Genomic DNA, 16,602 nt, shown 5'->3' on the forward strand with positions numbered 1-16,602 from the left:
AATTCCTGAAGATCCCTAGCCTAACTCTAGCATGCTGTCCTATCAAGCTCAAATAAACAAATATCATGTATGGTATCTTGGGATTACTTACTGGCTCCGGCTGATCGTACCTCTGCGTCCTCCTTTTACCAAATTTGAAAACCATTTTAATTTCTCATTTTAAAATCCTCCTCGATTTGAGACTGGAGTCACACGAATGTTTCCCCAATTCACTCAAACCAAGGCTCTGATACCAACTTGTAACATCCAAAATTTCAAAACAATTAAAACTTTTCAAAATCACCCATTTTATTAACATTGTTGCAAAAAGGTTTTCAATACATTATTAAACAGAGTAATTTCCCAGGTTCATATCATAAAACACCAACGCGAGGAACGGTACGATCACGCCTTTGCCTTGCCATAGACTCTTGAGAACCTGAAACATAAAACCACAACTGTAAGCCCGAAAGCTTAGTGAGATACCCCCAGAATACCAACCACATGTACGCCTTTCCAGGCCCTGACCTTCCGGTCCATCACACAACATAATCGCCTTCCGGCCCATAACATATCGCCTTCCGGCCCATAAGCATATAATGCATATTTAACATAACAAATAATCACATAGTAGTTCATAGACAACAATCGATCAACAGATCACATATCATAGTATTACTCTAACAAGATACCGGTCTAGCCGGTCACTATCATAACCTTACCCTATGAATCAGTCAACATACTAAATGCATACATACGCCTTTCCAGGCCATGACCTTCCGGTCCACATAGTAATGCCTTCCGGCCCATAACATGTATTGCCTTCCGGCCCATAACATATAACAACTGACAACTACCCGGATTCCCATCCGATAAAAGGGTTGGCATTGGTGCCATAAACCCTAGCGATATAGTGAGGATAACTCACCTCGAAACTGTCGACTGAACAGATAGCTCAAGCTGCTCCGATCACTGATACGATCTCCACCTCTGGATAGCCATCAATGCACTGAACTCAAACGATAAACAACAATTACCAAAATACCCCTGGAACCACTGGTAAATCCTTGGTCAAAGACAAGGTCAAAGTCAACCCCTGACTGACCCTACTCGCCGAGTCAACCCTAAGACTCGCCGAGTCCCCAGGCTCAGAACTTCACTTAACCCGCGACCTGACTCGCCGAGTCGCCCCAAGACTCGCCGAGTTCAACGACTCTGAGTCCACTCGCCCTTACTCACCGATTCCTCAAGACACCCTTTCTACACGTCGAGTATCCCCTTTTTACTCGACGAGTTCCTCCTGGAAGAATCGCGGGGCCACCCCGACTCAACTCGCCGAGTCTAAAGAACAACTCGACGAGTCCCAGTTATTCTTCAAGCTACTCGCCGAGTCTGTTCATCGGACTCGTCGAGTCCATGCCATGCAGTCGATCAAACTACTTCCTGAGATAAGTATTGTCCCGAAATACACAAGCATGGGACCTTCTGGACCTCTAAGGTCCTAATACAAGGTTATAGTCGTTTGGGTAACAAGGTACTAATCCATCTAATCACCAAATGGGTTCCATAAACCCTAAATCCATGCACACATCAACATAACAGAAAAAGATCCGAAATATTACCTGAATAACGCACTCTTTGTGTCCCCAACCCGCAGAACTCGAATCCCTTGCTGTTCCTTTAGCCAAAACTCTTCTCCTCCTTGCACAACAATTCCTTCAAGGCCCTAATATCCTTCAATCTTGCTCCAGATGCCCACAGCCGTTTAGGGTTCTTCTCAGTCGACTAAAGACGGACAATGACGGCCTATAAGTGCCTCTTATACGTTCCAAAACCAAACGGCTAGGGTTTCCGCTGAACAGCGTCGACTCGCCGAGTCCATATCGGACTCGTCGAGTCCAGTCGCGAACCCGCGACCCGGTCTGCGATCCTACTCGGCGAGTCTAGGCTCCAACTGGCCGAGTCCCCTCTTAAATCACCCCATAAACATAATTATATCAATATTTGGAATTCCGGGCTGTTACAGTCAAAGTCCTCAGTCAAGGTCAACTATCTATGTTGACCTCGAATCACCGAGTACCCTCGACAACTCGTCGAGTTCGCTGAAGTACATTCCAACTCACCGAGTCATCGAAGTGACTTATTGAGTTCCTTCGATTCTCGATCAAAATTTAAGGCCACCCGTCGATTTCCCTCCTTGCAACTCGACGGATACACACTCATACATATCCAAGAGAAAACTCATCCGACTCGCCGAGTTGTTCTTCAACTCGTCGATTCTTATGACAATCTTCATCGGACTCGCCGAGTTGTTCATCCAACTCGTCAAGGTCACGGCCATCTTCATGTGACTCGCCGAGTCAACTTTGCGACTCGCCGAGTCCATTCAGTCCTCTTTCCATACAGACTTGTTTTGATCCATGCAGCGGCTCCAAATCACAGATCCAAGCTTCTAGGGCATACTTATCACGTAAAGTTGCAAACTTTGTGTGCATGCATGGCCTTAAAGGCTCCAAATTCCAAATCTAAGTTCTTAATGGGGCTTCATGCCCAAGAGGGACCTCAATCACAACCAAAACTGTGACTTTATGCTTCTAGAATCCGAAGAGGGTCCAGATCTGAAGTTATAACTTCAGATCTAGCCCATAGCTCATCATACCAACTTGATATTCCAAGAAACCCTAAAACTCAACCAATAGAGAAGATCTATAAGGAAAATGACGGTTTAGGTACATCTGGAGGATGATATCTGAGATGAATGTTGATTTCCACACTCCAATTGCTCCAATCTCCTTCTCCTCCAAGTCTTCTTTTTCCAAAAATCCTATTTTCAAGCTGCCACACATACACAAGGCGCACACACACACGAATAAGGGCTCTCAAGGACTCTTTAGAAGTGTAAAGAGGTCCAAGGCAGGCTAAGGTCCCTTTAAATAGGGGTACAAACCCCGGGTTTTAGGGTATCGTCTGCCAGCTCCTACTCGCCGAGTCCCAATATGGACTCGTCAAGTAGGTCACTTAACACGCGATCCCACCCCGCTGCTACTTGACGAGTAGGGCAATCAACTCGTCGAGTAGAGCTTAACCCAATACATCTTATTTAAAACAATACCTGAGAATCGGGGCGTTACAACTCTGCCCCACTTGAACTAGACTTCGCCCTCGAAGTCCGCTGGAATAAACAAGGTCGGGTAATGCTCGCGCATCTCCGCCTCCGGCTCCCATGTCCACTCGGATCCCCTCTGATGTTCCCACTGTACCTTTACCAAAGGTATTTCCTTGTTTTGTAGAATCTTTTTCTTCCTTTCCAAAATAGCCACAGGCCTCTCCACATAGTTCAGGCGCTCATCGACTTGAATTTCATCCAACGATACCACTGCCTCCTGATCCATAATGTATTTTTGCAATTGTGAAACATGAAACGTGCTGTGGATCCGGCTGAGCTCCTTCGGAAGCTCTAGCCTATAAGCCACCCTGCCAAACCTGGCAACAACCCTTAATGACCCAATGTAACGGGGACCCAATTTTCCCCTCTTCCTGAAGCGGGTCACACCCTTCCAGGGTGAGACCTTCAGTAGGACCATGTTACCCACCTGAAATTCTAGCTCAGATCATCGTCGGTCGGCATAACTTTTCTGCCGACTCTAAGCGGTCTACAGTCGCTGTCTAATCTATTGTATCATATTGGTAGTTTGCAAAACTACCTCTGTCCGACCCATCACCCTGTGCCCAACCTCGCCCCAGCAGACTGGGGTCCTACACTTCCGCCCATACAACAACTCGAAAGGTGGGGCGCCAATACTGGAATGATAGCTATTGTTGTAGGCGAACTCTGCAAGCGGTAGGTGGGAATCCTAACTCCCACCAAAATCAGTGACACACGCCCTCAACATATCCTCGAGGGTCTGACTGGTCCGCTCACTCTGCCCATCAGTCTGCGGATGGAACGTCGTGCTAAAATGCAGTCGTGTACCCAGTTCCTCACGGAATTTATGCCAAAAACGGGAAGTAAACCTGACATCTTGATCGGAAACGATAGAAACTGGAACCCCATGGTGAGAGACAATCTCGCGGACGTACAGGTCAGCCAACTTCTTTGCCGACGAACTCTCCCGTATGGCTAGGAAATGGGCACTCTTGGTCAATCGATCCATGATGACCCATATAACATCGAACCCCCTTTCCGTCTTCGGCAACTTCGTGATGAAATTCATCGCAATCTGTTCCCATTTCCACATGGGAATCTCCAGAGGCTGCAGCTTACCATGCGGCCTCTGATGCTCGGCCTTGACCATCCTACAGGTCAAGCACCTCTCAACCATCCAAGCGATATCTCGTTTCATGCCCGACCACCAATAGCTCGAACTCAAATCACGGTACATATTAGTGGCTCCCGGGTGAATAGAAAAACGAGACTTATAAGCCTCCTCCATCACTGTCTGTCGGACCCCTCCGGACATCAGAACCCAAACCCGATCGTAACGGGTCAACAATCCGCGACTATCCTGAACAAACCGGGCGCTTTTGCCCTTAATTCTTTCCAACTTCCAGTTTTCTGGTCTCATACCCTCAATCTGAGCGTCCCTGACCAAACCCACCAGCGGAGAATCCACCGCTATCCTCACACACCTGGCTGGAGTAGAGGACCCAGCTGACTTGCGGCTCAAAGCATCCGCAACCACATTCGCTTTACCAGGATAGTAAAGGATTTCACAATCATAGTCCTTGACCACATCCAGCCACCTGTGTTGCCTCATGTTCAGGTTCGGCTGATTCATGATGTGTCTCAAACTCTTGTGATCCATGTATATAGTACAACGGACCCCGTACAGATAGTGCCTCCGAATCTTGAGAGCGAAGACCACCGCTCCCAACTCAAGATCGTGTGTGGGGTATCTCGTCTCATGCGGCTTCAACTGCCTCGACGCATAGGCTATCACTCATCCCCTCTGCATGAGGACTGCCCCCAAGCCTATGATGGATGCATCACAAAATACCACAAAATCCTCAAGTCCCTTTGGGAGTGTCAACATGGCGCCTCGCATAAACATCGCCGCAGGGCCTCAAATTCCCTCTGCTGCTCAGGGCCCCACCGGAAATCCACCCACTTCCTCGTTAGACGAGTGAGGGGTACGACAATCTTGGAGAAATCACGAATGAATCTCCGATAATACCCTGCTAAACCCAAGAAACTCCTGATGTCTGAGGGAGATTTCGGAGTCTCCCACTGCATAACTGCCTCCACCTTGGCCGGATCGACCAAAATTCCCTCCTGGTTAACGAGATGTCCGAGGAACTGGACTTCTCGCAACCAAAACTCACACTTCGAGAACTTGGCATATAGCCGTTCTCGTCGCAAAACCTCCAGCAGCTCCCTGAGATGCTCCTCATGTTGCTCTCGGGTCTTAGAATACACCAAGATATCATCTATAAACACAATGACCGAGCGATCGAGAATCGGTCTGCAGACTCGGTTCATCAGACCCATTGTCACAACTAGCATTTTTGCTAGGAAATTCTACTCTCATGCAATCATTCACCTAGTGTAATAACTTTTACTCTAAAGGAATATCATGCTCCACTCTCATTCAAATATATCTCATATGTCTAAATAAGGGTTGGAAACGCTAGATATCCCGACTCAAGTTCATTATGGACTATGATTCTCTCATTGGACCTAATGGACCAATAAACCCTTAACTTAATTCTTTTAAGCTAAGAGTCTTAAGTTGGGCCTTATTTGAACTCACATTCATTAAGATATAGTATTTTGTGCTTTATTGGGCCTAGAATGACCCACACCTTTCTCATGGACCTATTGGGCCGAGAACTACCCTAAAGGCCCAATGGGCCGAAAATTTTCTTTATGAGCTTCATAATTTCGAACCAAAGAAAGGATTGAGCCAAGCTAATTCACCCCCTTCCTCCTAGCCCAAAATCTCGGCCCAAGATCAAATAAGACAAAAAAAAAGGGAAATGTAATGAGAGTTGACTTAGGAGGTGCCACCTCCATAATGTCCAACATACATCCATGCAAGGACCCCTATACTTCCAAGCATGTCACCTCACCATCTCTCTCTCCATATTCTCGGCCAACCCTCTCACCACCTTCATTTTTCATTCAAAAACTCTCTTAAACACTCTCAAATACCTCTTCCCTCCTCCATCAAAAATCTCGAGTTGGTGTGTGCTTTCAAGAGGATTCTCCACCAAAAATCATCATCCTAGGTAAGTTTTTACTTATATCCATGGTTTAGCTTCTTGATTTCTTCAAAATCTCCTCTTAACCCTTTCCATTTCGTGAATCATACATCTTAGAGCCATCTAAGTTGTAAAGCTCCTCAAGAAGCTTGCTAGGGCCAAAAACCTCTTCACATCTTCATCAAAAACCGAAACCTTCAAACAAGGTGAGCTTCATACTCCCTATTTTTCTATTTTATAAGTTTTGTGGGAGGGGAATACAAGTGAAAGTGTAGATCTATATGTGTTTTGTATGCCTTGTATGATTTCTATGCTTATACATGTGTATTTGTGTGTTTATGATGTTGGATCTAGCCATAAACCCCTAAAAATCGAGATATACTTTATGTTAAATGATACTAGCATCAAATATATTTCTACATACAAAGTGTTTCAAGGAAAATAGCTAAATGGCTTAATAACATCTTCTTTGGGCTAGAAACTCAATTTTTGGACATAAAATGTTAAAAATATAAAGTTAAAGGGCCCAAAATGAAATATTTCGAATTCTGATAGGTGAGATGATTCAAAACAGTTTCCATAATGTATTTTCTGAATATATACTCTTTTGGAGGATTAAAAACATAATTTTCAAGTTTAATGGGCTAAAAATGACATTTTCGGCCCAATAGGGCCCAATATGCGAAATTTCCCAAACTTGAGGGGCTGAACCTTATTTTTCTGCAAAACAGTGGGTTATTAGTGTTCTAAATACTTTTCAAAGGTCAAAAATGCTTTCCATAGTTAAAAAGGACCAAAGTTGCAAAAATTTTCCAATTTGGGCCAAAAGTGTAAAATTTCGAAATAAAGGGCTACAACTGAGAAAAATTGTATTTTCAGGGTCTAAAACTGTTTTCAATTAAAAAGGTGCTGAAAAATATCAATTTCATTAAGTTTTGATGTTAAAATGCCAAGAAAAATGGTTTAAGGACTAAACCGGAAATTAATTTACTTAAAGGGGTGAAAAAGTAAATTTTACAAACAATGAGGGGCTGAAAACAGAAAACTTTCAAGGCTAATTCAATACATACAATTGGATCAAATGATGGCACCGCGACTATCGACGAAATACAATACACTACAATACCAAAAATCGTTGTGAAACGAATTGGTTCGGTCTCGAACCAATGAAAATCCAAAACTACTAACACTACGACGCTCAATACACACATGGAACTCTCGGAACTCTACACACTCGTGGAACTACTCTATACGTCGACGTACCCTCCTTAGGCCCAAAAGTTTCAAATCATGCTTGTTTGGCCTAGCTAGCCCGATGACATGATCTTTAGGCCCAAAGGATACTTGCTTACATGTAGTTGGGTCCAATACGACTTAACCTCGTGTAAAAGGACTTTCAATGGCAAACGTGCTGCTGGTCCCCTAGGGTCCTTCGGTACTGCTAGTAGAGTCGGGAACTCACGATTGCGAGTTGGGCTTCGGGCCCTTCGCATTCGCAATGGTCTTGAACGACGTAGGGAAATACCGAGGGTTTCGCACCTTCTCCTTTTCCCTTCGGTCGTGGGACTACACAGGTCCGGGAGGGTTGGGTTATGTGAATAAGTGCGAGCGACGCCTAATCGCTTGTACGGTTGTCAACTGGACGTTTTCATTAACGTATGTTACAACAATTCACAACCCACTGTACACCCAATGCCTCCGAAGCTCAACGAATACACCTGTCGTAACGAAATAACAACACGTGAACTAATTTAAAGCAAAATATTAGGAAAACGTCAGGTTTTCCTAGGGTTTTCAACTATTACCCCTATGAACTACATAACAAGTTTTACAAATTGCACGCTTACATCTATAGAAAACAAACAAGCATACTTATGGATCTTCACACCTTTGTGACTATACTATTTTCAGAAAATATCGGATTTTCTGGTGGTTTCCAAACAATACAAAACATTGGATTTCAAACACTACTTATGAACTCACCAACATTTCATATGTTGACGTTTTTCAAAATACTTGTATTCTCAGGTAACAGATAAAGTGAAGGATGAATTGTACCCTATGACGTTCTGCTGTTGTTTAATTAGTATCGAACAATTACTTTTGGGAATGTAATGTTTTGAGACAATGTAATGAATGTAAACACTATCAGTTGTAATATTCAAATGTTGGTGATGAATGATGTTATGTTTCATGTATATTCATTGTGATGGTATTCAATTGAGTCACAACAACCCCCGGACGTTTTCGCCGTCTGGTTCGGGGGTGTGACACCCATGAACACCGCTGGCGCGTTGGTGAGCCCAAACGGCATAACCACGGATTCGTAATGACCATAACGAGTCCGAAACGCGGTCTTTTCCACGTCTTCCTCCCTCACCCTGACCTGGTGATATCCTGATCTCAAACCAATCTTGGAAAACGAAGATGCACCCTGCAGCTGATCGAAAAGATCGTCTATCCTCAGGAGCGAATAACGGCTCTTCACCGTTAACTTGTTCAACTCCCTATATTCAATGCACATCATATGGGAACCGTCCTTCTTCCTGACGAAAAGGATCGGTGCTCCCCAGGGTGAACTACTCGAACGAATAAACTACTTACCCAGCAGCTCCTGCAACTGAGATGATAGCTCTTGCATCTCAGACGGTGCCAATCGGTACGACGCCTTGGCGATAGAGGCCGCACCCGACACTAGATCAATCCTGAACTCAACCTGCCTCTCTGGAGGCACTCCGGGTAACTCCTCCAGAAACACATCAGCAAACTCCCTCACCACCGGGACCTCAGAAACTGGGAGCTTCTCTCTAACCCGCGTATCTACAACATATGCCAAATAACCGGCACACCCATGCTGAATATACTGCCCAGCCCTGGCTACCGAATAAAACCCTGATCCCAACCTGGTGCCCTCACCATATACTACAAGTTCTCCCCCACTTGGGGTTCGAACCACCACCCGTTATCTTTCACAGTCGATCATGGCATCAAAACGGCTAAGCTAATCCATCCCTACAATCACGCATACATCCCCCATGGGGATAGGAATCAAATCTATCGGGAAGGACACCCCGAAAATCTCCAACTCGCATCCTCGGTAGACCGAAGAAGCAGAAACCCCGTGCTCGTTGGCGATCGAAACTTGCAACGGGCACTCAAGATCATCCATCGGCACACTAAACCCTCAACTAAAAGTCTGCGATACAAATGACCGAATCGACCCCGAGTCAAACAAAACCAAAGCAGGCAAAGAATTTACTAAAAACGTACCTTGTCACAGGTACAACCAATAAGCACAACACAAATACGATAACTGAGACAGAGAATAGAAACGTACCAGCAACCACATTCGGTTCTGACTTGGCCTCCTCGGTCGTGAGCTGGAAGGTGCGACCCTGAGCCTTCGGAGGCTCCACCTTGACTGGCCTCCCATCTCCAATCCTCACAGTAACTGGTGCGGAACCCTGCGCCGGCTTGGCAGCGAGCTGCGGACAGTTGGTCTTCACATGACCAACCTGATGACAATGGTAACAAATCCTCATATTTGCGGGAGGGGCGGACTGACGGCAGTCCCTGGCATAGTGCCCCTCCTTGCCATATTTGTGGCACCTACCTCCTGCTCTACAAGTTCCCGAATGAACCCTGCCACACTTTCCACAAGTGCGGCTCTGCTGACCCCCAGACCATGTATCAGCGGTCTTAGACTGCTTAGGCGCCGGCTGAGACTGTGTCGGTGCCTGACATTGTTCCTTCAGCTGTAGCTCTATCTCCAACTCATGCCGCCTCGCGGCTTCCTGAAGGTCCAGGAGGGTATCACATCATTATGTAGACACAAACTGTCGAATACCAATCTTGAGTATACTCAGATAACGAGTCATCTGTGACAGCTCCGAAGCAAAATCCGGGCAAAACATATCCCTCTCCGTGAACATGTGGGTAATCTCCATCACAGACTCCCCATCCTGTCTCAACGTCAAAAACTCCTGAGCAAGCCGCTCCCGCTCAACGCGTGTAACGTAGCTGGTGTGAAACATATCCCGAAACTGCTCCCAAGTAACAGCATCCCGCTGATCATCATAATATGAACCTGTCGTCAATCTCCACCAGTCCTTTTCCCCGAGCCTAAGTAGGTTCAGAGCACACCTGACCTTCTGGTCAGCAGGACATGAACACATGAAGAAACAACCCTCCACGTCAGACAACCACCGCATAGCCCTGATCGTATCCTGTGTACCATCAAATGTCGGGGGCTTCATATTATCGAAGTCCCGGTACTGGAAAGCCCTATCGGCTCCTCCTCCAACCCGTGTTGCAGTTACAGCCGAAGTGGTTGTAGCGGCAGCTGTCTCTACTAGAGCTGCATATCGCTCATCAAAGTACTCGACCATCGCAGTCTTAATCGACCCAAACATCTCTGGCAGCTGCGCTCGGAACGCAGCAGCAATCTTGTCGTGCATGATCTCCCGGATCCTGGCATCCAACTCCTCGGTCCCTATCTGAACCACGGGTTAAGGTGCTACTGGCACTTCCAACCCTCCATCTCCTGACCCCGATCCTGATCCTGATCCTGATCCGGATCCAGAAGCAACACGTCTCGTCACCACCATACTAAAATATATATACAAGTCATCAAATAAATAACATAATGCCGGGAGACCAAAACCTAAAAACCCTAGGGGTTGTGATTTCTTTGCTACACGTATGGGTCCTGTATTATCAGTAGTACGGGCCCATACTACCTTCCACACCTACCCATATTTGTCTCAAGTATCACCACAACGCCCTAACAATATCGTCAACATAGAAATGTGCTCAACCCTCACTTCTAGAGGAATATCAACTATCTCGCACCTAGTCTCACCACTTCTCATGAGTCACACATCTATGAAACTTCCATCATCCCCTGCAGCGCTAGTGTATGCTAGCCGCACATAATGTTGGACCCAATAGACTTTCGAATACCCAATCCTACCCGAAGGCTGAATCAACATTCTCTGGCTATAAGGTCTTTATTATGCATAGCCGTGATGCATACACTAAACATCTACAGTTATGATGTCAATTCCACATACAAGAAACCCTAGGCTAATAGACATCATATAATCAGGAAAATCTATCATGCGATTCCTGAAGATCCCTAGCCTAGAAATAGCTTGTTGTTCTAACATATCAGATATCAAATAACTATATGATATTTTGGGGTTTACTTACAAGCTCCGGCTGATCGTACCCTCTGCATCCTCTATCCTTTATTTTGAAAACCATTTTAAAACTTACTTTCCGAAAATCTCCTTGATTTGAGACTGGATTCACACGAGTGTTCCTCCAATTCACTCAAACCAAGGCTCTGATACCAACTTGTAACATCCATAAATTTTACACCAATTTAAAAAAAATTCAACCATAAATGAAAGTCAAATAGCATTGTTTACAAAAATGTTTTCAAATCAATATCCATCAGAGTGTCCCAAAATCATAACATAAGGATGAGGAGCAGTACGCTCTCGCCTTCGCCTTTCCATGATCTCCTAAAGTACCTGAAACAATAAACTGAAAACTGTAAGCCCGAGGGCTTAGTGAGCTACCCCCAAAATACCAATACCACACTGACAAAACCATATCAGTAACAATGTATCAATCAATCAACATACATACTGGCCATCGGCCTGACTGGACCGCCCTACTGGGCCTACAGTCTATCTGAATCTATCCCGAGCCTTCGACATGACTGGTCCGCCTCGTGGGCCTGCAGTCTCCCCGGAGCGCTCATAGGGTATGTTGGCCTTCAGCACAAAGTAGGACCACCTCAACCCATCCAGCAAGCAAATAACCATGTGCACATAACTATCACATACTGGCATATACAACATCAAACATATCTATCACACTGATCATCAATCATAGAATTCTCTTGTAACTAACATACCGACCTAGCAGGTCACTAACATACTAATCCTTACGGATCATAAGAGCATAACATACTGTCTACCCTGTTCTGATCTAACAGATCATAACCACATGTAGCATACCATAACATCAACAACCAAATGGCCGGCCTTGGTGCCGTAGACCCTATCGATATAGTGAGGATAACTCGCCTTGCAAATGTCGACTTGGAAGATACACTCCAACCCTCGGATCACCCGACACCGGCTCCACCATAGTACAATATACTCATAAGTCCTTAACCTTATAAGGTACCCCATAACCCACTAGACAACCCTTGATCAAGGTTAAAGTCCTCAGTCAAGGTCAACTGTACATGTTGACCTCGACTCGCCGAGTACCCTCGGCTACTCGTTAAGTTCCCTGAAGTACATTCCAACTCGCCGAGTCATCGGAGTGACTCGTCGAGTTCCTTTGATTCTTGATCAAACTTTAAGGCCACCCGTCGAGTTCCCTCCTTGCAACTCGACGGATACACACTCATACATATCCAAGAGAAAACTCATCTGACTCGCCAAGTTGTTCTTCAAATCGTCGAGTCTTATGACCATCTATACGTGATTCGTTGAGTCAACTTTGCGACTCGCCGAGTCCATTCAATCCTCTTTCCATACAGACTTGTTTTGAGCCATGCAGCGGCTCTAAATCACAGATCCAAGCTTCTAGGGCATGCTTATCACGTAAAGTTGCAAACTTTACGTGCATGCATGGCCTTAAAGGCTCCAAATGCCAAATCTAAGTTCTTAATGGGGCTTCATGCCCAAGAGGGACCTCAATCACAACCAAAACTATGATTTTATGCTTCTAGAATCCGAAGATGGTCCAGATCTGAAGTTATAACTTCAGATCTAGCCCATAGCTCATCATACCAACTTGATATTCCAAGAAAACCCTAAAACTCAACCTATAGAGAAGATCTATAAGGAAAATGACGGTTTAGGTACCTCTGGAGGATGATATCTGAGATGAATGTTGATTTCCACACTCCAATTACTCCAATCTGCTTCTCCTCCAAGTGTTCTCCTTCCAAAAATCCTATTTTCAAGCTTCCACACATACACAAGGCACATACACACGAATAAGGGCTCTCAAGGACTCTTTAGAACAGTAAAGAGGTCCAAGGGAAGCTAAGGTCTCTTTAAATAGGGGTACAAACCCCGGGATTTAAGGTTTCATCTGCCAGCTCCTACTCGCCGAGTCCCAATATTGACTCGTCGAGTTGGTCACTTAACACGCGATCCCACCCCGCTGCTACTCGACGAGTAGGGCAATCAACTCGTCGAGTAGAGCTTAACCCTATACATCTTATTTAAAACAATACCTGAGAATCGGGGTGTTACATAAACCTTTTATAAATTCCCAATCTTATTTACTTAGGAAAAATGTGAATTTGATGCTAACCCATGAAATTGCACATTACACCTTATTAGTCGTTAGTGGAACGTGTGTGGTTAACCGACACACTAATATGGGACTAATGAAGGATGGAAATGGGTAGCTCATAGTTTGTCATATATAAATGGAGAGTGTGTGGTTAACTAGCACATTGATTAGGTGATAAATGACTTCGAGAGTACCAAGCTAATTTGCATGGTTATTCACACCTTGTTTGTGATCCTCGGCATCCTAGTCACAAACTTGAAGGGCATAATCGAGATTAAACATGCCATTGAAAAAGTTCAATGAATCTCAAAGAACATATGAATTTCAATTCATTTAAAACCTAGTGTTATTTTTCGATTTTCATGGTGGAAATTGGTAAATCGTCATTTACCTACCTTCAAATATTTTACAATTGGATTACAGCATCCCTCTTCCGAATTGTAGAATATTGTGTTGGGTCCTAGCCTTAATATTTTATTTGAGTGTTATATTTAGGACTTAAATCAACTAACTTGAATTTCTCCCCTCATTGATGTCTAGTGTTGACAACTATGGTCCTCCCGAACCTTTTGGAAAAAGCTTTCCTCATGAAGATGATGTTCCCAGAAATCATACTTCACTTCCTCCACCTCCTCCAATAGTTCTCCTTAACCAATGTGTTCATCGACTTGAAAAGTTAAAGGTCAATCAAACCCTATTGGCTAGCAAACACCAAGATGGAAGGTATGTGTGTGCACATGTCTTGGAGATGAAGTCACAAATTGACAGGCTGGGAATGTTAGGAGTCTTTGTGTCAAGGAAGTTGGTTGTTAACTTGGTTCTTCAGCCACTTCCCGAGTTGTATGGTCAGTTTGTTAAAGACTACTATATGACAGACCACGACCTGACCCTTATTGATCTTACTCATTTGCTAATTGCTGCTGAATCAGCAATGATTTGGCGCATTGGTCAAGCAAATTTGATTGGAAGATCGATCTCCCAAACTTCCATGGACATTCACAATGGCGAAATTGGAAGTCCAAAAAAATCTTCTCTTCCCAATGGAAAGGAATTGGCCAAGGTTAAACTGTTTGACCAAATGGTAAAGAGAAGGCTAAGTCTGTGACTATCATGTGTACCATTCTAGGAGAGTCTGTTTGTTTCTATTGCCAAAAGAAGGGGCATTGGATGCGAAACTGTCGTGTCTACCTAAAAGATCGCATGGATGGTAAAGTCAAAATGTATGACTCTACTTCAGGTAAGTCCACTATCTAACTCTATTACATTCCTATTTGAATATTCTTAATACATGATGTAATAAGATTACATTTTGATGTTTTGTAGGATCGAAGAAGAGAAGGGTAGCGTAAAGAAAGAGCAGGCTGAGTCTGATCGTGAAGAGATGGATTTCGATCGCGTGAATCAATGATTAGAGTTTTGAGCTACTGCTTAGGAGTTATGATAGATTGCTTAGGAATATTTAGAAACATAGTTTTCATATGTACTTGCATTGTAAGGAAAAGTTTTCCGCATTTTGTAAATATAGAAAAATTTTGATTTTATCTTATTTTATATATCCTTGCAATGGCATTTGTGAAAATTGATGTTTATATTTTTCTACTTTTAGCAATATGGATTTGATTCTTTCGTTTGTGATAGTGTCTAAATTTACCAAATAAGGAAAGATTCCCATTACCAAAGTTTCAATTGGACAGAAACTTTGAATCATGCAACTTGTATTGTATGATGAATGAGAACCTTCATCTTTGGGAAATTAACACTAATTCCTTGTTCCCATATAGATGTGAATCAAGTGAAGGACTAGGGGATCTAATACACATTGTTGTGCACTGATCAGGTCCACCACAAAGAACAATAAGACTATTCATCATGATTTACTAAAAGTTTAGTAAATATGGTTATGATTACAAGATTAAGTGTAATTCTGAATCATTGAAAAAGTTTCAATTTATAGCATAATGAATAAGAAGAATCAATTAGGCAGAAAGATAAAAGTTTCTCCAGTCTGTAAGGAAATGAGAGTGCTTTAGTATCGTGTTTTATGATCATCCTAATGATTATGGAACCATATCTCAATTGATCCTCTAGGACACCTTAGTACATAAGTATGGCTAAGAAGAGGAATCGGAAAATTGTTGAAATGGTTAAATCAATTAAGATGAGTCATATTTCATTCCAAAATCAATTCTTAGAGTCATACTCTAAGATTGTACATTGAGTGACATATCTTAAGCAGGTTTATAACACATCATAAAATGTGGAGTATAAAAGTTTTCTTACTCATGCACATTTGAAATTGGTAATTGTGATGTCTGGGATAAGACAAAGACCAATTATATAAAGTATCATTCTTGATAAGAATCTGCACTAACTCTTGGATATTTGTTTGTCAAGGAATAGTTCTTGACAAGAGAATCTTATATGTCAAAATGTCAGTGGGAGTCTTAAAGACCTTGAAATGTTTCAAGAACAAATCAAGAATAAAACTATCGTTTATCACTAGCACACGACTTAAGGTTTGAAACCTATCGTGTTGACATATTCTTGTTTTTGTGCCATTCCGGTTAAAGTTGACTATGCATGTGACTTCTATGAGTTCTCAATCGTTTGCATAAGGCAATGCACCTTGATCAGTGAAAGTTCATTAATCAGTAAGGATGCTCTTCTCAACAACTTGGAACACATGGTAGGCCCTTGTACTGCCAAGTGGCAAGAAATTTAGATTGAACAAGTTCAGTCTATATGAGTTTGAATCTGCCATAGATCTTATCTAATGATAATGGTTGGAAATGATAGATTCACATAGATAGGAACACATACACCATTAAATCTAAGTGTCATAAGGTTTCTCTCCAATTCATGAAAATGATTGTGAGGAAACGCTTTCACTAAGTAGATTTTAAGAAGATAGCAGTTGTGTTCATTGCGTTCTCAAATTCGATTATGATTATGACATCCCTCTTTATAGTAATTGTGAGAAATGGCAAATAGTTTGAACATTCGACACTCGTTATTGTAAGTTTTGAATACTTTATAAACACATATGAGCTTTCTAATAAAAGTTGTATAAGCTTAGATAAAGGCTTATCGAAA

Source organism: Lactuca serriola, chromosome 5 (genome assembly GCF_051521515.1).
Source record: "Lactuca serriola cultivar US96UC23 chromosome 5, Lser_US96UC23_V15, whole genome shotgun sequence".
Lineage (NCBI taxonomy): Eukaryota > Viridiplantae > Streptophyta > Magnoliopsida > Asterales > Asteraceae > Lactuca > Lactuca serriola.